Genomic DNA, 6,000 nt, shown 5'->3' on the forward strand with positions numbered 1-6,000 from the left:
GTTTGGGAAATGGCATCTTACATTTGCTACTTTGTAGCAGTCAGTATTGATGAATTTGTTACATGGTACCTGTGTTACTTGGAAGGACTGAAGCTGACGCTGAAGCTACTGGCCACCTGATGCAAAGAGCCAACTCATTAGAAAAGACCCTGATGCTGGGAAGGATTGAGGGCAAGAGGAGAAGGGGGCAACAGAGGATGAGATGGTTGGACGGCATCGCTGAGTCAATGGACTTGAGTTTGAGCAAACTCCAGGAGATGGTGAAGGACAGGGAAGCCTGGCGTGCTGTAGTCCACGGGGTCGCAAAGAGTTGGACACGACTTAGCAACTGAACAGCAATATGTGTTACTATGCTTCCCAGGTTGTTCAGTGGTAAAGGATCCGCCTGGCAATGCAGGAGACACGGGCTGGATCCCTGGGTTGGGAAGATCCCCTAGAGAAGGAAATGGCAACCCACTCCAGTACTCTTGCCTGGAGAATCCCATGGACAGGCAGCCTGGCAGGCTACAGTCCATGGGGTCACAAAGAATTGAACAACTGAACATGCACGCACACACACACACACACACACGTTATTGCTGCTACTGCTGCTGCTAAGTCGCTTCAGTCGTGTCCGACTCTGTGCAACCCCATGGACAGCAGCCCATCAGGCTCCCCCGTCCCTGGGATTCTCCAGGCAAGAACACTGGAGTGGGTTGCCGTTTCCTTCTCCAATGCATGAAAGTGAAAAGTGAAAGTGAAGTCGCTCAGTTGTGTCCGACTTTTAGCGACCCCATGGACTGCAGCCTACCAGGCTCCTCTGTCCGTGGGATTTTCCAGGCAAGAGTACTGGAGTGGGGTGCCATTGCCTTTAAGCAAATCTGGGGACTTCCTTGGTGGTTCAACAATTAAGATTTTGCCTTCCAACGCAAGGGGTGTAATTCTGATTTCTGGTCAGAGAGCTAAGATACGTACCACAAGCCTCATGGCCAGGAAAAAAAAAAAAGAAGCAAATTATATACTTTAAAAATGGTCCATATAAAAAAAAAATCCTTCAAAAAAATAAGCAAAACTGTCTTACCAAAATGCCAACCCTGAGTTCCTTTCAGCTGGTATTACTACCAGCCAAGTTCTATGCCAAACAAACAAAAAAACCAAAAAACACCATCCCAGGAGTTCCCTGGCTGTTCTGTGGTTAAGACCCAGTGCAGAGGGCACAAGTTTGCTCTCTGGTTGGGGGAAATACTGCATGCCTCATGGTGCAGCTGGGAAGAAAAGAACAAAAAACACACCATTGCTTCTAATCTTGACCAAGGAGGAACGGGCCAGCAGTATCCTGGCTTCTCAGGGCACAGAAGCTTGACAGATTAAGTCAGGTGCCCGAAGTCCTGCTCAGGAAATGGTAGACCCTCCATCTTAACCAGGACAGTCAAGGCAGCTCACAGCCATCCTGCCTCTCCCCACTGACTCAGAGACTCCAGGCAGGCAGGAGTCTGAATCAGAAGTCGGCCTCGTGTCCCTGTTTGCAGGGCCCAGAGTGTGGAATTAGCCCAACATCCCAGTTCACAGGGCCCAGAGTGTGGAAAGGAGAAGTGACACATCCAAGTTGACACAGGTGGAAAGGAAAACTGGTCCCCCTCCTCCACCAGGGCCGAGCACTTCTAACGCACGGAGGCCCAAGTCCTGAGCCAACCCAAGGAGCACCCAAAGGGACAAGGCAGGGTGGACATACGCCCTCAGAGAGGGCTTCCATGCAGCTTAGGGTGGGGGACAACGTCCACCAGCACATGGCCATGGTTGGAAAGCTGCCTTGTCAATTACAGGAAATAAGATGGCAGAATTCCTTAAGATCACAGTCACAGAGTTTCATCTCTTTCCTCTCTTCCCAACCAAGTGCATGTGATTCAACCATCACAGATATGGCGACTCTGAGCTCCATTCGTCACACCAGGTGCTGGGTCCGGCACCGGCGCCCTCACGCGGCCAGTTGGCTGTCAGTGGAGAGTCAGGTCATATGCACCGTCCTCAACAGCCTCTGAGGCCAAGACTCCTGAACGGCGAGGTGACACCTGCCTGAGCAAATAGCGAAATGCACAGTCATCCACGCAGCATGACCCTGGCTCCAGGAAAACATCCAGAGTGAATCTAGAAACAAACAGGAGAGAACGATGGCGTGATGTAGGTTAAGGTGATGTCGCAACTTTGCAGGAAAGACGTTATCTGCATTGTCGGTTTGCCCAGAGCAAAACAGCCTGACCCCTACTTCAGAGTGTATGCAAAAATGAATTACAAGGGACTCACACGTTTTGGTGTAGAAATAAAATACAGTAACTCAACTATATTCCAAAATAAAAGTAAAATTAAATTAAAACTACAGTAGAGTAATTCAACTATAATCAAAAAAAAAAGAAGTAAAAAATACAGTAGAAAATGAACATCCACACAAAGATCTGAATAAGATAGCTCATAGTAGCTTTATACGTAACTGTCCCAAACTGGAAACAATCCAAATGTCCATTTTCAAGTGAAAGGATAAACAAATTGTGTTCCATCCATACGATAAAATGATAAAAAGGAACAACTACTGACATATGCAACATTCGTTGATGTTGTTTTGTCACTAAGTCCTGTCTAACTCTTTTTTGACCCCATGGACTGTAGCCCCACTAGGCTCCTCTGTCCATGGGATTCTCCAGGCAAGAATACTGGAGTGGGTTGCCATTTCTTACTCCAGGGGATCTTACCTGATCCAAGGATCGAACCTGCGGCTCCTGCATTGGCAGGCAAATTCTTTACCAGAGCCACTAGGAAAGTCAAACACAACATGGACATAGGGAATTCTTCGGCGGCCCAGCAGTTAGGACTTTCACTGCCTAGGACACAGGTTCAGTCCCAGGTCCGGGAACTAAGATCCTCCTAAGCTCCAAAGCCAAATCATCCCCCCACCAAACAAAACAAAACAAAAAAAACCATAGACATGTCTCAGACATACTAAGCTGAGTAAAAGAAGCCAAACGCAAGAGACTTCATATTGTATGATTCTGTTTATGTGACTTCCTCAAGAGCACAAAGTTATAGGAAGTGAAAACAGATTAGTTGGTGTCAAGGGCTGGGGGGGGGGTAGGAATTGACTACAAAGAGACATAAGGAAACTTCTTTGCGGAGGGGAAGGTGAAAACATTCTCTAGGCTGATTATTGAGATTGTTTCACAGGTGTATGTATTTCTCAAAACGTGCAGTTTGTCAATTATATCTCAATAAAGATATGAGAGGAGGGAAGGAGTAAAAGTAGAGAGAGAAAGGAAAAAAGAAAAAGAGAGAGAGAAGAAAGGAAAAGGGAAAGAAAACAAACAAACAAAAAAACAACCAGTGAACTTGGCAATCATGAGGGAATATAGAATTGTCCAAATATATACTATGGCAGTCATGCAATAGCTACCTGTAGATGTATTGACCACTACCAAGAGGAAATACCAAGTTGCAAGGTAACATTATGGTATAAGGTAATAGCTCAGATGGTAAAGAATCTGCTTGCAATGCAGGAGACCCAGGTTCGATCCCTGGGTCAGGAAGATCCTCTGGAGAAGGAAATGGCTACCCACTCCAGTATTCTTGCCTGGAGAATCCCATTGGACAGAGGAGCCTGGCGGGCTACAGTCCGTGGGGTCGCAAAGAGTCCGATATGACTAAACGATTAACACTACTACTACCACTCTGTGTGTATCCAGGTTTCTACAAGCAAGATCAAACCAGTCAATTCTAAAGGAAATCAACGCTGAACATTCATTGGAAGGACTGATGCTGAAGCCGACGCTCCAATGACGCCAAGAGCCAACTCATTGGAAAAGACCCTGATGCTGGGAAAGATGGAGGGCAGAAGTGGACAACAGAGATGAGATGGTTGGATGGCATCACCAACTCAATGGACATGAGTTTGAGGAAACTCTGGGAGATGATGAAGGACAAGGAAGCCTGGCGTGCTGCAGTCCATGGGATCGCAAAGTCAGTGGGACTGAGCGACTGAACAAGTTAACACAAGACAAGCCTGAAGAGAGTCCTCCAGAGAGGCACTTCCTGGGGTGAAGCTCGGTAGTTCCCAGAGTAACAGTGCCCCCTAGAGGACTTCTGGAGATAGGTTTATTGGAAACAATCTCATTACAAGTTCTTTTCTTAAACACTCTCAATGAAAACAGTTCTTATCAAGACTGCCAGGGACCAAACACTTGCCAAAGTCAACAGTCAACTGTCTTTCATCTTACTCAAACTCCCAGACACATGTGACAACAGTTGATCACTCTTGTCTTGCAATACTTTTTTTATGGAGACTTCTAGGAGAGGACAACCCACGTCTTTTTCCTCCAATCTCATTGGTCTGGCTGGTCTCTTACTGGCTCCTCCTTCCTAATCTCTAAGGCTGGGGAGCCCTGGTCTCCTTTCTTTAAACTTATTATTTTATATTTATTTATTTGGCTGTGTTAGGTCTTAGTTGTGGCGTGTGGGATCTAGTTTCCCGACCAGGGATAAAACATGGGCCCCCTGCATTTAGAGCACAGTCTTAGCCATTGGACCACCCAGAAAGTCCCTGGTCTCCTTCCATTTTTGTTTTGTTTTTAATAATTTTAGTTATTTTTTACTGTGCTGGGTCTTAGTCGCTGCACAGGCTTTTTTCTAGTTTCGCGCAGAGAGCAGCCCTGCTCTCTAGTTGCAGTGTGCGGGCTTTTCATTGCAGTGGCTTCTCTTGTTGCAGAGCACAGGCTCTAAGACAGGTGGGCTTCAGTACTTACAGCACGTGGGCTTAGTAGTTGTGGCTTCTGGGCTCTAGAAAACAGGCTCAATAGTTGTGGTGCATGGGCTTTGTTGCTCTGTGGTATATGGGATGTTTCCAGATCAGGGATCAAATCCTGCATTGGCAGGCAGATTCTTTCCCACTGAGTCACCAGGGAAGCACCCCCTGGGCTCCTTCTAGCCTTCTTTTGCTGCACTTTGCCCTTTACCCCTGAAACCCCAAGTGACCTCCTCTGGCCCAAGGCTTTAAATCATCTCCATATGTAGATGACTCTCAAAATCACATCCAACTTCTTCTTCTGAGCCCCTAATATCCCTTCCAAAGGCTTTTCCATACCCTCTCTTGCTTCTCTCAAACCTGTCACAGCCAAACACAACCCTTGACCTCTCCTCCAAATCAGTTCTCTCAAGCCTTTCCTCTTCTGAGTAAGAGGCAGCACCCAGGGTTTCCAACCTTGATTCTCCTCTCTCCTTCACTCCCTCTTCTTCTTTTTTTTTTTTTTTTTAATAATTTTGACTGTGCTGGGGTTTTGTTGTAGCTTGGGGGCTCTCTAGTTGCAGAGCACCAGCTTAGCTGCCCAGTAGTATGTGGGATCTTAGTTCCCTACTGCTGCTGCTGCTAAGTCACTTCAGTCATGTCTGACTCTGTACGATCCCATAGACGGCAGCCCACCAGGCTCCCCAGTCCCTGGGATTCTCCAGGCAAGAACACTGGAGTGGGTTGCCATTTCCTTCTCCAATGCATGAAAGTGAAAAGTGAAAGTGAAGTCGCTCAGTCGTGTCCGACTCTTGGCGACCCCATGGACTGCAGCCCACCAGGCTCCTCCATCCATGGGATTTTCCAGGCAAGAGTACTGGAGTGGGGTGTCATTGCCTTCTCCGCTTGCTTAGTTCCCTAACCAGGGATTATACCCTGGTACCCTGCAGTGGAAGGTGGATTCTTAACCAATGGGCCACCAACGAAGTCCCCCCTCTTAGGTTCTACTTCTGTGTAACTTCTACTCAGCCTCTGGATTTCATCCTGAGCAGCAGCCTCCCGGGCAAGCCTTCTCTAACCTCCCAGACTAGTTGGGCAACCTTCTTCACCATCAATATGCTCTGAAATCTACACACTCCCCTCTGCTGAGCTGAACAGTGTAGCAACTGATCCTTTATGTTTCTTTTTTATTTTTATTAGAGGATAATTGCTTCACAATGTTGTATTGGTGTCTGCTGTACAACATGAATCAGCCATAA

General features: G+C 47.0%; 1 long non-coding RNA gene across 1 annotated transcript; it reads right to left on the reverse strand.

The window, feature by feature from the left end:
* Positions 1-1,829: 1,829 nt before the first annotated feature.
* Positions 1,830-3,009, reverse strand: LOC123335155. The gene is made up of 2 exons (XR_006553527.1): positions 2,724-3,009; positions 1,830-2,124 (listed from the first exon to the last, which is right to left on the reverse strand). It is a non-coding gene; the product is annotated as an uncharacterized LOC123335155 (long non-coding RNA).
* Positions 3,010-6,000: the final 2,991 nt, after the last annotated feature.

Source organism: Bubalus bubalis, chromosome 9 (genome assembly GCF_019923935.1).
Source record: "Bubalus bubalis isolate 160015118507 breed Murrah chromosome 9, NDDB_SH_1, whole genome shotgun sequence".
Classification (NCBI taxonomy): domain Eukaryota; kingdom Metazoa; phylum Chordata; class Mammalia; order Artiodactyla; family Bovidae; genus Bubalus; species Bubalus bubalis.